At 41.9% G+C, this 25,378-nt stretch overlaps 1 protein-coding gene across 4 annotated transcripts in view; it reads right to left on the reverse strand.

The window, feature by feature from the left end:
• ZNF536 (zinc finger protein 536) overlaps positions 1-25,378 on the reverse strand; it is a 354,954-nt gene that overhangs the window by 96,580 nt on the left and 232,996 nt on the right. The window lies entirely within an intron of this gene.

Consider the following 25,378-nt stretch of genomic DNA (forward strand, 5'->3'; position numbering starts at 1 on the left):
AAGCTAAAAGCATTAGGACTGATAATTCAAACCTTTAGGCTTACAGACAATTCCCCTATTTCCATATTCATATCAGGACCATTCAGGTGAGAAAAGGGTCCTTATTTTGCATATATTAGTGGATTTGTAGGGGGTGTTTGACTACTATTTTTTTTTTTAGGAATGCTTTTTTCTGTTACTTTGGTAGCCTCAACATTTTCCTTTTATTACCAGTATTTTTCTGATTTATTGCAATGTGGGGCCAGCAAATAAGATTGTCGAAATGAGTATGCGCTTGTTATAGCCCACTCAAAAAAAATAAAAAGGATTTTAAAAGAAAACAAATTCAAGTCAGTTTTAATTTTGACACTGATTGATGTTGATATTTCTGACCAGTTTTATGTTGCACAGATTTTAAACGATATCCTCCTCTGATCTTCAGTGCTGTAGTTATAAATACTTGATAGCATTTTCATAAAAGGATCTTTTTACAATATGCTTAATGAGAGCTTCTGCTTCAGATATACAAGTAAAAAGAAACCTAGCCTAATATGGTGATAGTCAGATACTCGATAAGTGGCATATATTCTCAAAAACTTCTAACAAAAAAAAGTTTCAATTATTATACCTGTGCCTTTCACCGTCACTTTACTGTATCAATTATTCATGTAGCATCTAACTGAAAAATGTTATCTATTTAGCAATCATTTTTAAAATTCTCTAAACAGTAGTACGACAGCCGATATGACCACAAAATGATCATTCATCACCTGTCTGTAATGACGAACCTGCCACAGTCTGAGAAGAAAAAAGTTGATTTTTTTCTCTTGGCTAAAAAAAAAAAACCAACCCACAAAAACCCAAAGTTATTTGTGATTATGCGACATTTGCTTTCCATTTCCACAGCCAGTTAGAGTTCACAAACATGAAAATCCATTATGGAATGGTACATAAAGTGTGACCGATTCTTGTTCGGTCAATTAGTGAGCGAAGTCTGAATATGATGTTTATCTGATAATCTGCATCTTTAGTACAGACACCAGTAAAGATGGCATTAACAAAGGATTGGGTTTAACTTCTTGGGAGCAACTGGTTCAACAAATTGCACTTTTGCTGATTATACGTTCACCCCAAGCACACAGCAGCCCGTTTCCTGTTTGTAATAAAATCTAAGGACTGTATATGGGAGAATAGAAGCATGCGACAGAAAATAAAAGTTAACACTAAAAATCACATTTTTAGAGCTTTGTTTCTATTCATGAAGCTTGTTATTAATGTAGGACTTTTCAAAAAACCACTGTGTGGTCTCTTTGTTTGTACTAAGACACACTTACTAAATATGAACATATTATTCCTCTGAATATAATGCTATTTTTATTTTACAAGAATTTCTCCAGTGACTTCCATATAGAAATTCTCACACATCTGTATTCTGATTATGATATTTAGTACAAGGGTCATGAATAATAAAATTGCTAAATATGCTTATTGCCATCTATAAATAAAGGTTATCATATTCGAGGTTTTGTTTTTGGAGCGTTGGAACAAGTAGGGTTAGTTGCAAGACAATAGTGCTTTAATTTTACTATGAAAATAAACACTTAAATTTATAAATATTCAAATTCCAAGGTGCAGTGAGCCTAAATTAATACTTGCAAAATGAATGCAACAGCAAAATTGCAGAAGTTCACATTATCCTAGGAAGTTCACAGATCTACTAGCAACGCATCTATAAACGTTAGAGTCCTACCAAGTGGGAGATCAGCACTTGCACTGATCCCATCGTACTCAGCGGTTAAACTCCGATTTATTTCAGCGGGGCATAGAAAAGCAATTCTTCATGATGACTATGAAAATGAAAAGTATTCTTCAACTAATTGCAATTTTTTACAATTGGTATTTATCCACAGCTGTAATTGGGGGGGGTCCCTGTTTTTCAGTTGATGTTGAACAGCCGCATGAAGCGGCCCATCTGCCGCAGGAGTTTCTACGCGCGCTGCCCGCATGGCCCCACAGCCCGTTTGTATCCAAACGTGCTTTTAAAAGGACTTCCCTTGAACTGAGAGGTGCTGTGGTATGGACACACATAAAAGGTATCAGACATGGCAAGGTGCAAAAAGCCTGCTGGAGTTAAAGAAGAAAATACAGATCATTATTTTAAAACAAAACAAAACCTTTCAGAAATGTAGCTGCCAAAGAACAAGATGAGAAACAATGTTTCCTACCTGACTTCTCCGGCCTCCCTAATAAGAACTCATGAATTGGAAATAACACCCAACCGATAATCGTTCCATGTTTCTTGCACACACGTTAGAATTTAAGACTGAATTATCTGTACCTTTTGTGGACTTTGAAGAGATGGTGCAAAACAGTTCAACAGTTCAAAGTTGCTGTTCAGTTTTGTAAGTTTTAATGGTGTTTTCTGTAGACTGGTTCTTATGAGAGGTGGACAGATATGAGGGTAACTTCTCTACTTTTTTAAAATTTCTTCTAGAAATTAATTCCTACCCATTAATTTCTTGAAGCTTTTGTACAGGGCCTTACAGCAGTAAGTGTATGATCCTCATGCATTTCCACGCACTGAGGACGGGTCCAGGTGCCTGGTTGAAGAGCGTCTTGCCAACCCCAAGCAGCTCGCCCGGCGGCGAGAGGAGCGGCGTCCCCAGCCCTGCACAGCTGCTGCTGGGGTTCAGCGCCCAGCCACAGGCTCCTGCTGGGAGAGGAACTTGCCCAGCGAGCATCGGTGTCCCCCGATACTCAGCTACGTGTGTGGATGCTAACTCTGCTAACGGCGAGGTTGCAGCGCAGTAATGAGAGGAACAATGTTTGTTTTGATCAGTTTGATAATTCATTTAAAAGCATTGTACCAGAGCCATCGAGACAGAAAGCCACGCCATTGTTACAAACTGGCACCGCCTCATTATGTGAAGTAATTGAAACCTGTGGGAACAATATATGATTTAAAGCAGACAGTGAGGCTCTTTTCTTAAACAGCAATAACATCGTTTTTCTACGATCCTGATCTTGCTCATGAGAGTAAACTTCGCTAAGCAAGGAGTTAGTGAAATTTTCAGTTGCTGGCTTGTAATGACCGACGATGACTTTCCAGGAAGGTTGTAGAATTGGGCCCTCTTTCAATAAAAACTTCTTCAACGGGATGTTTATGAATTGCATTTCCACACACATACGGGTGGGTTTCCAAGTGCTCCATGTGTGTTTAAGATCAATAGCTCAATTGACAGTAAAAGATGAGCACCGAATTATGCTGTAGGGTGGCTGTATGTTTCTTTAGTGGGGCTTGACGTTTGCTGGGCTAGAGGGATACTGAAAACATTGCTCTCTGCTTTGCATTAGGTTTATGTCCTAAGAGTAAAACATCAAATAATGGTAGAAAAACTCTAAGTGCATTTTAGTATTACACAACCCAGAGGTGCTCCATAGGTACTGTGGAATTTCTTTGCCATAATTAAGAGGTTTGGAGACCAGATGAACAAATGACAACCGATCTTGATTTACCTGGAAAAATTAGTCATATCGCTTGTTATTAACTATTAAAGTAATTTAAACCCTTTTGAGAATAGATCTAATGCTGCAACGCTTTGAAAGTTTGATATGTCTTGTAATCCATAATTATTAAAGTTAATTTCTCTGTTGAGATCCTACTTTCAGTAAAAAATGCATGCACACTAAAATGGTGTTGGTTTTTTTGTTTGTCTCTCTCTTTTTTATAACAAAGATGTACTTTAATTGGCTTTCTATTTATACTGCACTCAATAAAGGTATGGAGGCTGCAAGTGGGAGAAACCTTCCACAATTCCGGCTTGCAAAGCATACAGAAAAGCACACCATTCATCCACAAGTACACCCAAACCTTTCATTTGAGTCGGGTTGTGCTTGTGGGTGCATGGCATTCTTTTCTCTCTATTTGTTCTCCATGTATAATTTAGACTACATTTTGCTTTAGAGACCCTTAACGGATAAGGAAAAGAAGGCAATAACAATATGTTGATTTATATCACCGTGAAACGTTTTTCCCCCATACTTCAAAGTAATTTTAATTGAATTTAATCCTCTTGACTTTCATTTACTTATAAATGAGTTTTAGTTGTAATGTTAGAATGAAACAGACTTTAGCGGTTAACAGGTTTTTAGTGTTTTTGATTATAGATTATTATATAATGCTTCTTGGGCTGGAAAATACTGAATGCTAAATACTGTCCCATATTAGATAATTTTAAAACCTTCCACTCTTCTACAAGTAGGAGAGCGGCATACCAATTCAGGTTAAAATACAGTTCATTTAAAAAGGTAAAAATGTTTGAGGAAATTATTAAAAGTACTGCAAATCATTTACCAGCTTACGTCCATGATCAAGAATATATCTAAGCAGAAAATTGAAAAAAACAAACAAGAATATCTTCCAAAGGAACTATGCCATGTATAATCCCATCAGTTGTGTGCACGCATTTATCATTTTTTAGCTCTTCATCCATAGATCATAGGACACTAAGAGCCCAATTCATTAAAAATTGAATACTCTATTTAAGCTGGATGTTCTTATACTTGGAGAAAAAGCATGGAACCGTTTTTTTCTCTGAAAAGTCACATTTTTGCCATTCAATAAACCCTTGTTTCTCTCAGCTTCTAACTGGACAGCGCTCCCCAGTTAATTGCTACAGAACTTTAGAGCTTCATAATTGAATGTACAAAAGAAAATTCAACTGAAAAAATGTCTGCTATGTTCTTTGAAAATTACAGAATAATTCCCACCTGCCTTTAACATGCACACACATGTGCCCCCTCCTGCTCCATTCTACCACAGCTGCCCCAGCTTTAAAACTCAGTTTAGCAGTCGTGTCATATTTGAACTCTCCTTGAAGCCTATCAGTCAATCCCCTAATCAGTTACATTACATAAATATTATTGGGTGCCGTATTTGCAATTCCTACAGGATTTTCCCGTCCCTGTTTATGCAGGTCTCTCCTCCACATCTAGATCGCCCGTTAGAAAACACATCAGTTCACAGAACAACCTCCAAGTCCCAAGCAGCCGTGACACAGTCTGGTACTCTCTTTGGAGAGTGGACTTTGAAGACGGCGTTTTGAAACAAGACGTGTGGAAGCACCAGATGATCTAGTCTGCTAATGAATGAGATCATCATAATGAGGATCTAGTCTGCTAATGAATAAATTGGGTGTACGGGATGGGCAGGAGCAGCCAGCGAGCATTTTCTGGGTTTCTGAAGAGATGGGGAAGGCTTTGAAGCATTTAGCAGTAGACTTTCCTGCTCTCTGGCAGAAACATGGTCAAATGTATGGTGTACAAACAACACAGTACCTGTCATTTCAAAATACGCCTGCATACCCTAAGGATCTTAGTTACCAATATTCAGATTTGTGCCTTACATAGTTACAAATCTAATTTCGGTACTAGCTTTCAAGTTAGCACGTCTATGTTTGCATTGCTTACTGGCCTCTTCTGCCATCCATACCACCACATACAATCCTAAATTTGAAATGTATACATGGACCTGTCTTCTCCACTGGAGCAGAGAGGTTCCTTCGCTCTACAATATATGATGCAAAAAAAAAATCCTTAGATGAGATAACTAGGAAAGAGCAAGCCACCCCTCTCCCGAAACGTGCATATTGCTTACACACCAACTGTTTGTTTTTCTGACACACAAATCACTTATTCAGTAAGTTGTTATTGAAATGTATTTATGCTCATCAAGATAAATCTCCACTCATAACACCTGAAACTTTTCTGCCTATTAGAGGATTTCAAAACTTTATTCATGTGTACTCTGCAGACATAACACCTTTACTGACCCTGTTAATGCACCTACTGCCAGCTAAGCTTACACAACATAAGGAGTTATGTTTTCCAGGGAAAATCCCATTAAAGCCAAAAGAAATTGCCTGTCTGCATTTGCATCCACTGTTATGGAAGAGTACAAGATGGAAAACGTAGACTCAAGGCAGATGCAGAAGTACTGTTATTAAAGGTATACGTATAGCGAGCACCATCCCACACTCTTAGTCCTGTAACCACTGTATCCTGCTATACAATAACATCCTATTTCCTATTCAAAGTAATTACTGATAAGGGCAAATTCTGAATTTTTAATGGTGCCCACTGTAGGCAGCAGAATGCTCTAAATGAGAAATAATAAAGACCTAGTCCTAAGAGATATATCTGTCTATAGAATTTGCTTAAGAAAATTAACTGGGGCAAATAAAGTAAGTAAACATAAAGTTTGCAGAAAATGCAGATTAAATGCCTTGTCCTAAATAGACACGTGTGGATTGACTGAAGTTTTTCCTCAAAGGAACAATCTTCTACTCATTCCACATGCTATCGTCATGAGTGGAGGAAGTTCTCCTCCATCATCAGCACCCACCTACGTTCAATAGACAGACCTCCTGGTTTCCTGCACCAGAAGATGCCTGGTGGACAATCAGCAACACAAAGAAAGTAAAGGTGGGCTGGAATTAAGGCCCAGGACAGAATGCAGTCTCCCTGCGAGTCTGGGCTCTTCAGAAGGTGAGAGAAATGGTTAAGGAAAGCTCCCTGCAAGACACAGTTTCAGAGTTTTGCTGTCAGTATTTTTCCACTTCTCCTGGCTGATGTACAATAGTGGTTCAGCCTGCTCAGTAGCTGTTATGCCATCGCATGCTTCATAACATACCCTAATCCTTTCAAGTACTTGCAGTACCAGCTATGGATTCAGTAAGCACAAGCTGGGTTAAAGGAGCAAAGCTATCTGGTTTTCCTTTTTCCGTTCAAGTTTCTTCCTAGGAGTAGACAGGAATTAGAAGTGGCCCCTTTTTTCTTGTACATACAAATGCTCGTTACTAATTACTATGGCTGAGACTGTGACCTGAGAACTGAACTGCAGCAAGCGCTGCAATCTCAACTCTTGTTCTCTGAGGTTGCGCTACTGATCCTCGAAGTGGGAAAGGCACAGTTTAGCATTTGTCAGGCAGAATGAGCAAAGTATTTCAAGCTTATTTTATACAATCTATTGCTCTTCAATTTCTGAAGTCAGTTCCAGAAGTTGGGTGTTACTGTAGGTCAAAACCAGAAATTATGCTCAAAGAAGGGATGTGCAGAGGGAAGAGGTGTTCGGGGAAGGCAGGTACCACACCGGCGCGGACGCAGCCACTTGAGGGAAGCTAACATAGCATCGCTGCCCGGCACCCACCACCCTGGGGAGAACCTGCCCCAAAGCTCACACCCAAAAAAGCCTACTCCAGTTGGAAGAAGGGACTCTGCTTGGCATCCCTGGGAGGCACCGTGGCTCCCAGGGGTGTGGCCACCCCAAAAGGGCATAAATTACTCTGCTACAAAGGACCATTCCCAATTTAGGATGCCAGTGGGCAGCGCAGGAGCGAAGCCCTCTGGGATGCCCACCTGCCCACCGCCTCCTCTGGCAGCAGGGCTGGATGTGGTGTCTGCCTGGCTTAAAGCCTTTTAGCACTTCATAAAGCAGCCCTTAGCAGGCCACAAAGTTTACTCATTTCCATATGAGTTGTAAACGGCAGAATGGGAAAGTCTATGCTTTACAGAGGGAAGAGGAAAGGTTTCACGTGTTTCTTCAGAAGGCGACGGCTGAAAGGGGAGAGAGGGCCTCCTCTGGCGGTCGCAGCTCCGTGGCAGGCTGAAAAGCAGGAGGAGGTATGAAACCTGGCCAGCGCCAAGCTTCATTCACAGCAAACCGTGTGAAGCGGATGATAACCCAGCTAATTTTATCTACGTACGGGGATAGGCTAGAATGAAAATACCTGCTACTTTCAATAATCTACTGATATACCCAGTTAATAAAATAATGAATACTAATAATTATTATTAATAACAAATGAAGGAACCTCCACAAAGGCTGAGATTAAAACACGATGCAGAAAACACGATACAACTGACCAGAGGAAGGTCAGAGCACCAGCAATTACAGACTGGTTAGACAAAACATCTTTATCCAATGATTTATATGTTTATGAATCAACCAAACCCACTTCTAGTTGTGCATTAAATGAGGTTAAGATTACTATTACCATGGAAAGCTGAAGAATTTCATTCAGCACTCTCTCAGCATACAGTGACACAGAATACAATTCAGAATATGAGAACTGAGAATGTCTGGTGTTGTACAATACTATAGTAAAAATATAATTGAACTGTGGCTGGCAAGATCTCAATGCTTAACGGGATATCAGTGTACTGCAGGAATACCAGCATATGGTATTCTATATTCTTGATCTATGTAAGAGTTACCTTTTATATAGCTCTTGATATCCACAGACCTCAGACTGGGTTTATACTCTTTTACGTCACTGTAAGTATTAAAAACATTAGAACTAAAATGTGAGAACGGCATGCACCTGACTTTATCACGTGGTGTTATGCTAATATACCATGTTAATGAGCTATACTAAGAATATTGAAAATGCAATAGCATCTTAATGCAATATTGATAAAAGACTGACATTCCTGCTCATTCTGTCTCACTTGCAACAGCACTTAGCAAATTATAGCTGTATTTTCATGATCATAAACTTAGAGGAAACACGTTCAGGGTCTGTCAACAGTTGAAAATAGTATTCGCCATACATTTGTGCCTATCTTCTTCATAAAATGTTTAATGCACTGTGTTTTGCAGCAGTTTATATTTCACATGACCAATATATGAAACTCACTCTGTGTAGTGCAAGATCATGTAATAGCTATAGTAAACAAAATGTGCAATAATATTTATATACATCTCCTTTATATATAGGGTATCAGTATGTACGTTCATACACACAAGATTTGGTCGTGTATAGTAGTGCAACATTAACTCTTAAAAGGCTTGAAATAACTTACTTTTTTTGGTTTTGTTTGTGGAAATGGAGTTTCATGAAGCTTGCCAGCCCCCCTCACAGGGATGGAGGGGCAACCAGCCTTTTAACAATGCTACATTGAATACCCGAGTATTTTTACTATTCTGAGTATAACTCTATTAGCACAGTACGAGCATGATAATATACTTACAAACATACAGCCCATTTCAGCCATCAGTTTATCAAAGTTCTATTTGCTTTATAAATAAAACACTATAAGAAATTATTCCATAAGATTAGGAGGCAAATTCAGCCTCTGTATAATTCAACAGACTTTAAAGGATTGCTCCAGAGAAGAATTTGGTCCTCCAAATCTAATGCATTCAAGAAGGAGTTTCGAGAAAAAACTTTTTTTTTTTTAACAAGAGTTTTACAGATGTCTGCTAAAACCTTAATAGAAGCTTTGAGCCAGAGACTCCTATAATTCAACCCCTGAACTTTTGAACAACAATTTTATTTAGAAAGTTGATTTATTCATAAGTAAATAGGATACAGTGTGGATGAAGTACAAGGGATCAGGAGGCAGTTATTAGATTTATAAGTACAAAAGCCTCACTGTTGCAGACAGTGGAGGCTCAGCAGTTACTGTACCTTTCAAAACTAATATGTAACCATATCTGTTTTAAAAGAGTGATTCATATTACTCCGAATGCATGAGAAACTCTTTCTCATCCCCACCACAGGAAACTTGAGTCTGATTTTAATGAGCTTCAATTGGAATGTGGCCTTTGAAAAGTAGTGCATTTGAAAAGATGGAACATTAAATTTTGTAATGATGTAAAACATCTTCAATTTTTGACAGGACAATGGTGCTTATTGTGCTTTATGGGCCCAGTGGTGATTCAAAGGTCACTTTGTATATGACTCCACAGACAGGGGCAGCAGTGAATGAAAATTAGGTTACATGTGATCAGCTTTATTATTAATCAGATGAAAATGGATTTTTAACATTTTTCTAATGAGCAACAGAGAAAGAAGAAAATACCATGAATAAAACTACAAGAGGGAACAGCAAGACCGAAATGCACGATGTGCATAACCAAACTAATGTGTATTAAATCTGAAATCCTTAAATACTGTCTCAAGAAATAAAATGCAGCTGCATATTTTTGTGTCATAAATATATAGAAAACTGCTGAAATACCTACTGTAATTTACTATCTCTGTCCTTTGTTTATAACTAACTAATGAACTGATTTCTTCATACAGTATATTATAGCAGCACCAGATAGCACTGCTATGGTTAAAGTTGTGTCAGCATTTCCATTATAAATCCTGTTTTTCAGGGGTTTATAACTCAGCTGTAAAAATGCAGCCCAGGCTAAAACTTGGCATACAAAGTCTCTGCCAGGAAGCACATTTATTTTACAAATTTCCCCAAAGTGTCTCTCGGAATATTCTGGTATTACATGAACGTGAATTATACAAATACCGTGAAAGTTTACTAGTTTAGGACTCTGCACTTGTTTAACTTTAGAAACAGGTTTGATTTTAAAAAAAAAACCCAACAAAAAAAAGCATGCACCTTTATAAAATGACAGGCTAACACGCCTTTGCTCTGGAAAGAGCAAAAACTTAATAATATTTTTTAAATCCTTCGAAACATCGCTCCTAAGCAGAGTACTGCTTCTTCATACTCTGGAATGTTTTCATGCTAAATAAAACATAGTGCTACAGAATTAGATTGTTGAACATTTACCGTTGGATCCACATGCTGCGAATGAACTTGCATTAAACCTCACATTAATAAAGTGCTTGATCACAAGAAGCCTGTGTGTCTAGCTCTGTGTTTGGCTCAGCCAAATGCCATTTGGCTATCAAAGTCCTGTTTTGATTAGCAACTAGTGCCAAGAAGCGGGGAGAGGAGTGGCTTGCAGAAACGAGAAACACTTCTCTTCGCAGATAATTACCCAAAGAGGAGCAGAAAAAACCACAGAGCAACGATGCCTGAGAAGCAAATCCAAAATCAGCCCTTCTGACAACAAAACGTACCGCAGGTCCCCATCTTGCCAGTCACCGGGACTGCGGGGCACTGCTGCGGAAAGCTCCCGGCCAGGGCTGGGGCTATCTGATCTGAAGCAGCCTAATTTCCAACTTTGGAGGAACGCCGTCATTAACGTGCCTCAAAGGAACGGTGGAGAAAGAATGTGACGGCCAAGTTACAACAGCAAAAAGCACTGGTCAGCATAAGTGATGGTGTTACATGAGAGCCTGGGAGTATTTTCTATCTTTCAAACAGATTTACTGGGATATAAACGGGTGAGTGGAGGGGTGGCAGCAGACAGCAGGGTAAAGAGCACGGCACTCTCCCCCCCTGCTCCCTTACACAGCACACGCTCCCAGGCTTGGCATGGGGGGAACATTTGTGCTGCCTGTGCCCAGCCTGGCCCGAGGTTTCCAACACTGGGCTTTCCTGAAAGCACCCCACGAGTCCGTACAAGGATGGCTGCTGCATCCCCAGCAGAGCTGCTATCCCCACTCGCATGGCATTAGAATATGGAGAAGATGCTAGTCAACCTTTTTCATGTTGTTCCCTTCATCTAAAAACCTTCTCTCTGTGGGTAAGCTGTAAACCAGAGAGGAGGAGTGATGGTGGAGGTGCAGCAGAACCCAGGCAGCGCTGGCTGTGGGCTGCTCCGACCACAAAGCCAGGGTGCCCAAAAAAACCTGCAGCACACCAGCCACCATCCCGGCCCAAGGATCACGGCCACAGTAGCTCCAGGCACTGTGGAGCAGTTCCCTCCCAGAGCTGCTTCTTTCCGATGAATGCCTGAACCTGCAGGGAGAGTTTCTTGCACAAGCCTTCCCACGTCCCTGTGCATCCACGCAAGAGCAACCACAGCCTTGGCCTAAGGCTGCTGAAACAAAACCACTCAAGTTCCAGCACAATTGCATTGTCATGGATATTCCAGTTCCTTCTGCCATGGGAAGTGCATGAGAGAAAAATAGGCACATTCAGAACTGTTTACTTTAACAATAAAAAGAAGAGAAGGCTGCGAAAACAAATGTGCTGTAGCTTACACCAAGTCATATGTCACCCCTCCAGAGCTGTGAGTGAGTAGGTCCTTCCCCCAGCACCACGAGCCCGTGCTATGGCAGAGGGATGCTCTATTGCAGCTGCAGAGCGACGCTGCCCACGTTAAAAGCCATTTCCCAGCAGAAGCAGGAACGTTTGACTGACTGGTGGCTGAAGACACAGCAGTTGCCAACAAGACAGACAGACCAAATGTTATTGGCAGCAGAAGGTTTGAGGGGAAACCACAGAAATTCCCTGCGTCAAGGCTGCGTGGCGATATCGCCACCCGCTACAAAGCCCAGAAAGGGGCTGCATGAGAATCGTGGCCCTCCAGCCCCCCCAGGCTCAGAAAGGAGAAGGTTTCAGCAAGGTCTTACCGTGGTTCCAAGGTGCTTCTTGCTCTCCTGCAAAGAGGGTGTTGCGGCAGCAAGCTGCACCCCAGTTTAATCAAGCGAGAGATGAGAGCAGCAGGACCCGGTGCCTGGTTAATGATGCACGGCTGCTCCGCTGGTGCTTCGTTAGCCTCTCACCCCTTCGCTCCAGCAACCGGCCAGGGAGCCTTACCCAAACAGACTTTTACATGGGATATTTTCCTGCTTTCTGGCAGGAATGTATCTTCCCCTTATTTCTGGGGGAAGATACATGGATAATTAATTTTCCATGCATTTTATCTGAGTTTGTGATTCTGCTCCCAAGAAGGGCAGGGAGTACTGAAGCCTGTTGGTACGCTTTGAAAGGGAAGAGGCGGGAAGCAATCTAAAATACATATTCTGTTAAGTAAGGATGCAAAATGGACCTTTGATCGCTCTGTGGGCCAGTTCCTGATGAGTGTTTATTCCATTGGCAGTGGTCTCTATGACTACCCCAGGCTGCAATATTAATGTATGTTTCTTTAAGAAAATACATAGCATTTGCAGTAAAATATAGAGGCTATGCCATAGTATTTTTGATTATTAAGCTAAACAGCCATGTAAAATGAGTATAGCATATTGGCACTGATTCCTGCTGTACTGAGGCTCCTTTGTGAAATTAGTTAATTAGTTCTCCCCTCACCCCAAACTTTGCTTGAATAAATTTGTGCTTAGCACAAGTATGAAGAAATTTGCTTTACTTGGCTAATTTTTTCTCTCTTCCCCCCTTTTCAAAGGAAACTTCACCCATCTAGTGGGATAGCACTGTTTATTTTGGATACAGATGACTGGCTAAAGAAGAAACATTAACACAAATATATTTTGTGTAGCAAAAAACCTGCCCATACTTTCTCTGAAAGTAACTGTCCATCACGGCATAAGGTGAATAAATAGATTCTGCAGACTGCTACTAGCTTGTTAATTCTTTAATAAATTAGCCATGAAAAAGTGTTAATTAACTAGTAAAAATGTTTAGGGATTCTTTGAGAAAAAAAATCATAAGCACTGGAAAAGTGTATACTTCGCGATATGTAAAAAATACTGGTTTTTAACTCAATTTCTGAGACTTTTCCAACAAAGTGCAGAGGAAGACAGACGAAATTATGTTCTGACTACATACACTGAATAAGCCCAATGGGAACCTCTGTATATAGTTATCAGTGGCACTGAAATCTGCTTAGGAAAGCAACAAGTCTTTTGTTCTGTTGACAACAGTTATTACAATTAATTCATTTTGTGATTGGTATTTGCACTGAGTGACAAGGTGTTATTTTACCTCAGTAAAAGTTAAAATGGTAATACCTACATGCAGAATAACACTGAGTTTGCTATCACTCACTCAATAAAAGAAAAGCCTCTCTTCCGAAATGCCTGCTCAGCCACCACCCCTGCAAACCTGAAATATTAGCATCAGACTTCTCCCTCTCCTCTTTCCCCAGCTTTTTTTTTTCTCTTCTAAAAGTTTCTTTGGGGGGAAAAAAGAAAAAAATGTTTTATGCTAAAAGGCAGGCTAAAACGTCAGTGAACACAGCAAAAGGCCTCTGAATGCTCAGCTGCATCTTGGGGTGAGATCCCCGCTGTAGATACAGGCTACCCGCCCAGGGGTGGCATTGTCGAGGGCAGGACACAGTGTCCTCTGGGCTGAGTCCCAGCAGCCGGACTGCAGCAGGGGCTGGCTCAGGCAGGGAGCGGTGCTTGGGGCTGGTGGGCCGACAGCATCTCCTTTGTAGGGGTAGGAGAGAGGCAAGCCCAACCACGAGTACAGTGCCGGGATGCTCTCCGTGCCACACTGCCGCGGGAGTGACAAGAAGGAGAGTCCTTCATCCCTGAGGCTGCAGTGCTCCGTGCTGGTGGGATGCTGTCTGCCCACCCCGGGCACGGCACACAACAGCAGGACTTGCTGCGGTCCCACTCCTTACGGGGACATAGGAGGCATCAATCCCTGAGCAGCCCCAGGCGGGAAGAGGAGGGTCTCCCGCCGCTCGAGGCAGGCCAAGGTGCCAGGCAGATGCTGGTGCTGCATGAGCCGTGCAGCTCAAAGCAACGGCTACGAGTTACAGGGCTTCGGGGCTACTTCAGATGCTGCTGAGACCTGCCTGTCTTATGTGCCACAAGGAGAGACCTGTGCAGAGGCTGAGAGACCCCGAAACCTGTGGAGCTGCACTGTACCACCAGGGAAGCTGAGACCAGCCACGATTTCCAATTTCAGACCCAGCGCAGCCACACCTGGCTCCGGCCCCTCTCTGTGAAATAGCCCTACAGGTCTGCGTATGGAAGGGGCCCCTTAGCCAGCCAGCAGACCCTCGGCTGCCCGTTTTTAGCAAAAGAAAGACAAAACAAGGACTGAGGAGCATTAGATGAGATAAATTTTGTAGCAGGACCCAGCAAACCAAGGAAAGTTTGCAGCGCTAGCAAATGGCAAATAACCCATTAGCTATGGATAGTTCAGCACGTCTCTACTTTTATTATAAGTTAGCCTCACTAAACCATTGACTTAACAGGGAATCATTATAAATCCCCATTTTGAATTTTTTTATTAGCAGTATTTATCACCTTTTCAAAATCAATCCTATATTTTTAAATTAAAACAAATGACTACTTGTGCTGCAATCAATATTAGTACATTTCCCTTTTTTAAAAGGAGAAAAAATGGAATACAAAGAAATGTCCTTCTTTGGCTGCATCAATCCAATTTCAATATAATTCAATATTTAATAAATATAATCCTCTGTGTCTGTGCAGGGAAACATCATAAAAAATGCAAAAGGTTTCCTGGTCTCCAATAACTTGCATGAAACAAAGTGTTTCCTTATTCCTTCCATAAATACTGCACTTTTATGCTACTGTTTTTTTCTTCCTGTGTATTAGAAAGAGTTTGCTCTGATTATGTATAAGAAAGGACGTTTACATATTTCATGATTAAAAATCCAAAATGCTACCTACCGTCTCCAAAAAATTACCATCTTTATCTCTTTGTACTTCTTTGGCTTGTTGTTTTTGAAAGGGCAAAAAAGAAAAACCTTATATAATACCTAATTTGTACATCTGTGGTTTCCCTCTGACTTGGGTATGCACCATATGTTTTTAATTATCATAATAGCCTTAAAGAACCTGTTCAGTGGGAAACACATATGATCCTTTTATTACTGGTTTGTAATTTAAACAGTTTTAACAGAAAAGGTCTGGCTATAAGGGACCGAGAGGCACAAAGGTCTAAAAACCCTCTTATTGACCTCTGAAAGCATGAGTTCAGATCCCACCCACCGAGGTGGGACCCGGCTCTCCCGCCTCTGGCAGAGGTAATCGGTCACATGTGAAACGGCTCTTCGGGACCTTAAAAGACATAATCTCCAATCTCAAATGACTCAACGTTTCAGTCAGCGGCTGACACAATGAAGCCGGGGTCTATAAACATTATTGCGCACCCGATCCACGCTTTCTTCTCCCTGGCAAAAGCTCGCAGAGCGGTGGTGCCATAGGAGAAGCCCTATGAACGCCAGAAGCCCAGAATTTCAGCAATTCTCATTAGTTGTTGCCCTTTCAAATTCCTGGTTTTGTCCTTTATGCAAATGCGAGACTGGTGAGCACGCCAGTCTCCCAGCCACGGGAAACAGTCAGATATTCGGAGGTAGGAATTAAAGTTAACAAGTTCAATTCACTCCTGATTCTGGACATCTAAACACATAATCAGTCTGATAATGTTATTAATTATCATTCAAGCGACAACCTTTGACACTGGCATGCTCCCACAACCTCCCTACTCCAATAACTCAAACAGAAAATCGTTGGCATGAAACCCCACAGCCTTATGAACAGAAATTGCAAATAAGCAGGCACTGAACATACAACTGGGAGCGAGCAAAATCCCCCTTTGCAGAGAGAAAGCAAAGGCTCACACAATAGCTCAGTCACTTGACCCAAAATGAAATTCTGCACAACTTCGTCCCAAAACAGATAATTTACACCCCAAACAAAGAGCTGTGGGGAGAAGAGGGTGGTGAAGGGAGCCTAGTTAAAATTACACTGAGGCTGGAAGTCGTTACGGCTCCATCTTGGGAGATGGATGGTGTCCTCATTAGAACGAAGCTTTATTTAGATGGACGGACAGAATCCTTATTAGAACATTAGGCTGAAAAGTTTAAATGTCAGGAAATACAAAATTAAGATTTTGCAAATAAATGCTGACTTGGAGGAAAAAACTTAGAGCTCCCTGTACAGATCCTACTGGAAAGACTTAGGAAAAATGAAATCACTCAGGAATGGCAACCCCCCCGTCAATCTAACCCTCCAAGGATGTTCTTGGAAAACTCCATTTCACAAAAGTCAGAGGAGATCCCTTTTCTTGGGCAAAGTGGTTTCCACTCGTGATCTGATGCTATGGGCTCCATCCCTGGCAGCACACTGAGCCCAGAGGGAAGGGAGGACTCAGGAGCTGCCTCCTCCCACCACCTGTTTCGGGGGGAGCCCACCCAGAGGAGGACATGCTGATGTCGGAAACCCATTTCCAGCTGCACAGCCTTGCTTCTGGAATGAGCATGTGAGCGGTATCTCACACAGGGAACCTCAAGGGGATGAGGGATGCGATGCCCTGAAGACTGTGAATGAGCCATTCCCTGCCCTTTCCTGTCTCACCCCCCGTCCCCAGGCCCTCTGCTTTCTCCGGGGAAACTCAGGTATTTTGCAGTGATGGAAAGACAGCTTAAATATCTTGCATACAAAAAAGACGGTCATTGTTTTCCATTTTACCTGAAAGCTAATGGAGCTTGGGATACCAGACGTGGATGCTCAAAATCCCCTCCGGAGCCTTTCTGGTGATTTGTCGTCTCTTGGTTGCCTTTGGTGCACATGGGTCTCTGCTGAGGTAATATGTGAGCTACTGCACACTAAAAGCAGATTTTTGAGAGAGGAAGTGTGCACACACACACACCCCCCCATACCCACCCAGACACCCTCCACCCCCTTGTCCTGCACCTTGCTTGCAGGTCCTGCTCCAAAGCGCAGTGACCTCAGGAAAAAATTCTCATCTCACAGGCTTCGGTGGTTCGGGTAGAAAAGGCAAGGCAGGATTTGCTCCTGACAGAGGCACAGCACTGCAGAGCTCTGCATGGCACGGTCCTTGGCCTCTCATCCCAGGGTCATGGGAAAGACCTGTGGGTGCTGCTGTTCCCCATGCTTTGCTGAAACAGACGCAGGCAGCCGGTGGGACAGACATGCCGATGGAGGCAGCTGTCTCCACTGGCCTCACCAGAGCTCCCTATTCTTCCTGGATGCCGCAATTCTCACGTGGCACAGGGTCACCCACCTGCATGTCACGGGCTTGTCCCCTTTGCCAGGGTCTAGGCCTCCACATTGAACTTTCTACTTGAGCCAGAAGGGGTTGCTTATGGAAATAGAATTTCTGCTGGAACTAAACAAATTTAAAAAAAAAATCCTGCATTTGATCTTCTAAATAAATAAAGATGTTTCTCTTTGGGTTTTTGGGGTTTTTTTTTTCAGTATGAATCCAGTGAAAATCTAGTTTTCCTTTCCCACAGCTTTACCCATAAAATCATCAGGACGAAGTTTCCTGATGAAACGGAAGTGCTCAGTGTTTAACTTGCAGCATGTGGGGGAATGCCAGGGAACACCATGCGTTGCAATTGCACAGCCAGAGGACCATAACTCAGCAGGCAAGCCCTACTCTTGCACAGACATGTTTGTGTACCTCTCACACCACCTTCTAAGCAAGTGACTGCCAGCCACCAGCAGAGGAGGAAGCACCGACGTACCCCACCAGAATGTATCTCCTTGCCTTTGGAAAGACACACAGGATCCATCCATCTGTTGAATTCACGTCCACCGCCACCAAGTAAAGTCAGCCTAGGGACCCTTCATGTTATAGGACTCAAGCAAAGTGCTTCCACCTTGTCCTCTTCTTCTCCCATACACGTACGAACACAATTCTACCTTAAGAGAAATCCCAGTTCTGGGTCTGAGAAAACTCTTTCTTTTTCTATTTAAGGATCCGCCTTTCACGGTAAGGATCCTCCAAATTTCCAAAAAGTGGATAACAACAATACCACTGTGATCCCATCTGTACACAGCAATGGCACTGTAATGCATAGAGCATAAAACACCAAATTCCCACAGACAGCATCTGTCTTACTACAAACAATGGACCATTATCTTGTAAATAATTCTGATTAAGCTGCAGCATTTTCCCCAAACAAACAGTAGGGGAGCAGAGGGCGAGGATTTTTCTAGTGGGAGTGCCAGTTTTCTCCTTCCCCTCAGTTTTTTATTCAACTGATTGGCCCCCTCCTCTCCCCGCTCTGTCCCCCATGGCTTGGTTTTCATCTTCTGACCTTATCCAGCTGTCAATCATGTTGGCAACTAAAGAGGGAGCCATCATGTTAATGGGATTCCCACCTCTGTCCTTTGGGAAAGATTTTCTGGTTTGTTTTTTTTTTTTCTTTTTCACCCCAACATACAGTTATATAATGATTAGTGAATACACCCATAAACCCTCCTGTAATTAAATAGTTCTCGTGTTAGGGGATGGAAAAATCGGCCGCACTGCTGAGTGTGTGTTGGTGCCAGTCAGAGTTTGGGGATGTCTGATTGTGCTGCTGATGCGTCTTCATGCGTTTGGCATCTGGGTGAACATGGAATGGGAGCAGACTTTGCTGGGCAAAAGCTGTTGCCCTCTTCAAACTCTCAGCAGAGAGAGCAGAGCCCTCAGCTGCCCACTCAGGGAGTGGGGCTGGGGGCTCACCAGCCCGCGCCGGCGGGGTACCTGCACCAGCAGGAGCAGCACACTGCACTCCTCTGCACTCCAACTGGCAGGCTGAACCAGCAACAGGTTTACCAGAAAGATTTGAAAGGATTTAAAAGACAACCAAGCGCACAGATTGGAACAGGGTTAGCTGTGTGAAGGGACAAGTGAAACAAGACACAATTAGGGCTAACATGGTCCTTTCTCCTAAGGTCCACAAGCTGATCTATGTGGCAGCTGTGAACTGAGGCGAGCCCCCGAGAAATCCTGAATTTCGCCTTTAACCTGTTCATTTCAATGCACAAACCTTTTCTTATATGTCTCTCTTGATAAATATCACATCTCTGTATGTCTGAACTGTTGGTTTTCCTTCCCTGCATCCTCTTAACTTGCCTTGTTATACATGTGAGCTGTTCAGGATCAAATGCACTTCCTGGCTTGAATTTTTTTTAAAAAAAAAAAAAGTAAAGCAGCAAGGACTAATCTAGGATGGCAACGTTGAAAAGCAGGCAATAAAAATTTTAACTTACAAGTAGCGAATTGAAGTCACTGCCATTCAGTTAAAAGACACACAACAGCCAGTTCAGCCACCAGATCAGTGAGCGTGAGCAGGAACGCCGGGACCTGCCGAGCATTGCAGGGACCAAACACTGAGCATCACACTGATACTGAAAAGGAGGGGACAAACGGTGGCAGACAGCGTGGCAGGTCCTCAGTCCTGACAAGGGCCTGCTCGCACAGGACAGGAGGACCCGCAGGCTGGCGGTGGGCTGGGGGCCGAGCAACCCACCAGACACATTGCTGAGCCTTTGCCTCGGGCGCCAGTGCCGCATGGCTCCCCAGCACGGCTAGGGCTGGCATGCTGCAGCGATGGTCAAAAACCAGTGGCTCAACCCAGCTGGCACTCTGAAGAGCCCTGAGGTCAAAATTCATGGATTTGGTGGAAAGACGTTATGGCCAAAATATGGCAAAGCTCCTGCAGGTGCAGAAAGCCCCTGAGCGCCGGCCGCTTGGCGCAGGTAGGGGCTGAGGCTGAAGGCAGGTTTCAGCACCGGGTTCACCGCACTGTGCTGCTCAGGAAGTCAGGCTCACCAACGCTGCTGGGATATAGAAGGGGTATACAGACCCAACACATATTTTAAATGTGTGTTTATTTTCATAAATAAATTTTTATAGCTTACTGTAGTTAGAGAAGGAAGCATTTATACACTGAGGACTTATATAATGTTCTTCATCTTCAAAGTGCTTTACAAACATTAATTAATTCATTTATCCTCACAGCACTCCTACCAGGGAGATAAGTACTATTATTTTCCATTTCATAATGGAGAATCCAAAGCGGAAAACTTATTTTTTTCCATGGTCTGTGAGCGAATCACAGGTAGACCTGCAGGAGGGGAGAGGGCTGCCAGCTTCAGAACGTGAGCCCCCCTCCCCAAATCTTATTTAAAAGACTTGTGTTCTGCCAGAGTCATGGCACATATCGGGATATGCCTTGGGTTTTTCCTTCAGTAAGAGATAATTAAGGAACAATTCCCTCTCTGATCCCCAGCATGGCATGCTATTTTCTACCCCACTGTTGCTCTGCAAGCTGAACAATGGCTGTTCTATGCAGGGAACGGCACTACAGACGCCCCGGATCAGAGGAGATCGGCTTAAAGAAACTTGCTGGCCTGCGTCTCGCTCCATGGACAATGGGGCGGGCTAGGCGGCTTGGGTGCAAACGCCTGACGTGGGGGCGGCTTCAGGAACACCTGTTTGTAAATGGCAATGCTCCGGGCAAGGGCATCTGTTAGCTGAAGTCACTCGCATCCAGCATACCTATCTAGAAATTTCATGTAGCAGGAAAATTGTTGTGGTTTCCAGTATTTAGTCTCAATCCTAAGTATTCCTTTTACATTCGTGCGGGAGGGATGAGTAGTGCTCCTAGTTCACCTCTGTGGTGCTGCTGTAAATAAACCTCTTTCCTGTCTGCTCCTTGCCAGCAAATGTGTGGCTGCTTCAAATGGCAGTAACAGTTACTGTGAGCTTGAAAGGCTCAGTTTCAAGGCATCTCAGAAAATAAATTGTGACCGGGTCTTCTAAGGAAGTGTTCAGATCAGAGAACTTAAATCAACACTGGGGATGACAAACTGGGAAAAAAATCCTAATTTTATAATTTCTGAGAAAGACACATTTCACCTGTTATAATCCTTGTGAGGGATTATAACCCCACCCTGGGTTTTTTCCCACTAATTTATATTTTGACAATAATAAAAATGCACAAACCCCCAAACCTTCTAGGTAATTTCCTAGCTTGGAAAAGATACATTCATTAGCAAAATAAACTGCCAGGTTAAGCCATGGCATATTGCAGAAGACATGACCACGTTCTACTGGGGAAAGGCCCGTACCTAGACGTTGCTTCGGAACAACCAGAACAATTGTTTAGTGAGAAATGTTTTTTGCATATGACTCATCAACCCTTGAAAACAGGATTTCTTATATAATACAAGTGCTGACACAGCCTTCACTTGAATGGTGTGACTGCAGCTGTATAATTACAACTTTAGATTTGATGTTATGGACCTTAGGTTACGCTGTTCAGACAAATGCTCCATTGTATTACAGAGATATTTTTTCCTTAGTCATATTGCCCACAGGACAATAAGGACTATATTCACAGCTCACTGCATAGAAGTTTAGGCATGTAACAGCCAGCGGTGTTACACAAGATGAGATTATACCCTATGGGGGTTAAATGGATTCATAATTGCCACTTTTTCTTGTCTTTTTTTTTTTTCTTTGCTCCTAGTCAATACTTTTTTGGAAGTGCTCTCCAAATAAAAGGAAGAACAATCTCACACTGAGTCTGGATAAATGTTACAGTTGTCTCACAAATGCTGTATTATTTCTAGCCCTTCCAAAATAATATAATTGTCCTACTGCTGAAGTACAGATTTTTCTCAGTATGACACAGAACACTAAAATGTCAGGTCCTGACTCACGGTGTTTTGGTGGCAAAAATAAAAAGTACCAATATGCTATTCAAAACTGACAGCATTAATGAAGATGTGACACTGGGAGCCCTAGTCATGTTTTCCTTTAGCTTCCATTGCGTACTCAGCAGTGCACCAAACAACAGGCCACCTCTTATGGGTCCCATCCTGGAAACACTTACCATAGACCTGAGTGATACTACTGGGACGGATGCAACTGCTTGCTTGTTATCCTATGCTTTGTCTTGGGTGAATCGTACGCGGGTCTGAGGAGGGAGGCTAGTCTCAGGACGCTTATCGCACATTCTTTCCATGGGAAACAAAAAGGAGAGTTCAGTGCTATCTGCAGTATTGAAGACTGTGACTTAATGTAAGGCTAAGCAAGATTAACCAAGAAAGATCACTCGCGGGCTGTATGCTCCTGGTATTTCTCCACTGAGATAGACGTTGTATACTCATTACTCACTAAGGCTGTATTTCCAGCTGCAGGACTGGACCCAAATATGTAGCTCACCCTGGCCAAGCACCCAAGCACTAATACTTACACACTTAGTCCATCCCACGTTACTAATTTTTAACCCAGTGGCCTCCACAAAAATTTCTGCTGGATTTTAATAGTGACAGAGGAGAAACAGGTCCCACATTCCCAAGATATTTTCTGCGACAGAGGAAACAAGTCTGATGCCCCCCTTTATATAGCTGCCTAACCATACATGGCATCGTTCTAACGATAAACCACTCCTTCCTTAGAAGACTGCATTTTTAATAAATATCCTTTACAAGGCCAACAAGTAGCTTTGCAGAGTTTGCCTCTCAAAGCATCAAACAACTGTGGATTGCATGAGTGGTCTTTGGTCTACCAAAAGGTACAACCGTTTCTCAGAGAGTTTTCTTGAATGAATTAACAAAATGACTCAAAACTGCACTAATGGTTAACAGCTTTTTTTTTATTAGCAACACTGAGATAAGTTATTGAAGCATTTTAGTATTGTTTTACATTCCATTCAGAAGTGACCTAACTTGTAACTCCATATACATTTAAAGATATAGTTTGACACTTATTCAGAAAGCAACAATTATTAAAACTTACATACCTTCATTACCAGGAAACCTTAATATATTTTCTAATTACTTCCAACAATACTCTATTCCAAAGCACATGATAACCCACTAGAAGTTTACACATTTCACTTCAATCACAGGTTTTAAATTGTGGATGTCAGAGTGCTGTTCATTGAATTTTACTGTCTTTCTTGGTTAATATTGGAAAACCTGGCACAATATATTAAGCTAGAAATATTGCTTAAAGAATATGAAAAAAGATAACTACAGTATTTTTTCCTGCTAAAGCATTACAAAATACAGGACCATTAAAAACTCAAATAGAAATGACAATAAATAACCTTAAAAATGTTAAGAGAATTTTCACTCATACTGAAGTCCATTCCCTAAGCTTGCCAAACACATAAATAACAGAACATATTCAGGACCTCTATTTTTGTACTATTATGATGGTTTGTTATATATTGTGGATGTATTGTGTATACATATATTAATGCTTACACCTAAGCTATATATTTTTCTCTTTGCTGAAACAATTAATAAGCCTCAGGTAATGATTTATTCCTGGTACTACAGGTATCTAGATAGGTGGGAGCAAACCTCAGAAATTCCAGATATGCAATACTGTGCATAACAAGATCATCTCTGCATAAAGATATCCTAAGTTCCTTATATTACAAAGATGAACTTGGTTATTTATTTCTGAAAGCCTGTAACATAAAATTATAATTGCTGTCAAATTAATTGTTTAAAATTGGCCTCATAATAGGTATTAATCGTACGCTTAGTTTTGACTTACAGGGATGTCTAAATTGTTCGTGTTTATGAGTAGTTATAGGAAATACTATACCTCAGACACAAGAATATATATTCCTGAACCAAAACACAAACCAGAGCATTGTCTCACTTTGGAAAGACCTGGAAACATCTCTATGCCTCTGCCTAATCCTAAACTGTAATTTCAATTTGACCTGGGTATGACAAAAACAGTAAGAATATATTGTTTGGGAGATGAAACTTAGAGTAAAATCATACAGCTCTAAGCTTACATCATTATTTTGTCTCTGCAAAGAAAAGAAAAGCCTTTCTGTGCTAGGGATTTGCCTTGGTGCGGCTGGCCACTGATGTCTGAAATCAAGGCACATACCAAGGCCGCCTTTTGCAAACACAATCCCCCTTTCAGATCTGGTGCTAGGAGGGACTGAATGCCTCCAGTTTCACTGGGAATAGAAGGTACTCAGCACTTAGCTGTATCAGATATTTTAGGGGTTAATTTCCAGAAACATAAATGGAATGGGAATGTTACACCGCAATGAAAAATGGTAAGAAATAAAAGTTTTCAACAGTAAACAAAACGGTGATACCGAACTTACCACCTGACTGATTTCTGATACAACAAAATACAATCAAATTAAATTACATGAATATAGCAATGAAATTTAAAGTCAAATAAACATAGGACCTGATTCTGCAATCCTTAGTCATGTAAGTAGTCCCACTCATTGAGAATGAGGGATGCAAGATTGGGTCCTTAGCTTCTGCTTAGGAAGTCAATGTTGATTCAGACAGTATCTTTTCTAGCCAAAAATATGCAGCAAAAGGAAAGTAACATAAACAAGGCTAAATGTCAACAGTGTTTGCAGACTTACAGACACCATCCATTTGTTTGTACTGAAATGACTAGTGAACCATTTGGCAAATACAATGCTATTCACAGACCGGCCCTTTTATCCAGTAACACAAACTTCACTGGATCACTGGCATTCCCAGTTAATTAAAAAAAGGAAGCAAGTCATATGAGTTTGGTTTGATATTGCCATGTAAATGGCACTGTGACATCCAGAAGTGCGGCTGAAACCCAGGCGTGGGGCCGAGGTGCTGATCTCCCGTTCAGCAGTACAGTTCGTACACTAAAAGCAGGCCTTGGACCTCCTAACTGAAACTAAAGAAACCTCTTCAAAATCACCGTATTGGGGTAAAGAAAAGTCTGCAGTAAAACTGCCATGTCATTTCATTTTGCCTTGAAGGAAAAGACTTCAACTGCAGATCAGGACAAAATGTTGAGTTGCTTAAGTGCATTACAAGATACTTTAAACGGGCAGGAGTACTACAATTTGCTGCAGTAGCATGACCTTGCATTGCCTCATAGCTGTTCTAGATCTTGGATATATCAGGCCTTTTGCTTCTGTTTAATATGGATTTTATCATTTTAAAAAGCTGCAATAAGGTTTCAAGTGAAGCCACCACAAACAATTAAAAATCTTTTTCTGTATTTTCTATGTTGCTGGTAGTTCTGAAGA

The sequence above is a fragment of the Aptenodytes patagonicus genome, chromosome 11 (assembly GCF_965638725.1).
Source record: "Aptenodytes patagonicus chromosome 11, bAptPat1.pri.cur, whole genome shotgun sequence".
NCBI lineage: Eukaryota > Metazoa > Chordata > Aves > Sphenisciformes > Spheniscidae > Aptenodytes > Aptenodytes patagonicus.